Source organism: Propithecus coquereli, unplaced genomic scaffold (genome assembly GCF_000956105.1).
Source record: "Propithecus coquereli isolate 6110/MARCELLA unplaced genomic scaffold, Pcoq_1.0 Scaffold477, whole genome shotgun sequence".
Classification (NCBI taxonomy): Eukaryota; Metazoa; Chordata; class Mammalia; order Primates; family Indriidae; genus Propithecus; species Propithecus coquereli.
In genome coordinates this window covers 1,419,949-1,420,655 of record NW_012150585.1, presented here as the reverse complement: position 1 = coordinate 1,420,655, position 707 = coordinate 1,419,949, and positions in this window count along the sequence as shown.

The window sequence follows — 707 nt, the reverse complement described above, 5'->3', positions numbered from 1 at the left end:
ATTTCATACCTTTTGACTTGTAAAAAGCCTTCTACTGGCATCACTCCAGGGAGAAATTGGCACCCAGAGTGCCCCCTAAAATTAACTAGAATTTCGGAAGCTAGGACTCAGACTTCTTCCCACTTCCCACTCCCACCTAGAACTCCCGTAAGAAAAAAAGTTAGTCCATCTCCAGACAACCACTCATTGGACCCTAGCCTAGTCTAGGGCACTTAGCTCTGTATGTGGCACAACTAGGAGGTTCCAGGCCACTGGCAAGTTGATGCCAGTAGCTTCCTTCAGTCTCCAAGCTTCAGGCCTAGGAGAGAAGAGGGTGAAGCAATGTACTGTTTCTTGGGTTACCCTGCCAGCAGCCCTCGTGACCCTCTGGACACTTGCCTACCTCAAACCTCTGGCCACTAAACCATCTGCAGTCCTGTTGGGTGATGGCTTAGCCCTCGTAAGTGTGGCCCAGTGGGAAAAAAGAGGAGAAGAAAAGGGGAAAGGTAGAGTACACCCAATGAAGTCCCTGCCATGCCCATCCTAGTGATAGGGCTTCAGCGTCCTTCCTGCTTCCCATTGTCCTTCATGACCAGTAACATACCCTTCCCCTGTAGATACAACCAAGGCCCGGTGATTCCTGAAGACAGAGGCATGTATCACTTGGGCAAGAACACCCACATGCAGCATGCACAGCCACCATGAACAAGTGTCATTGACCAATGCCA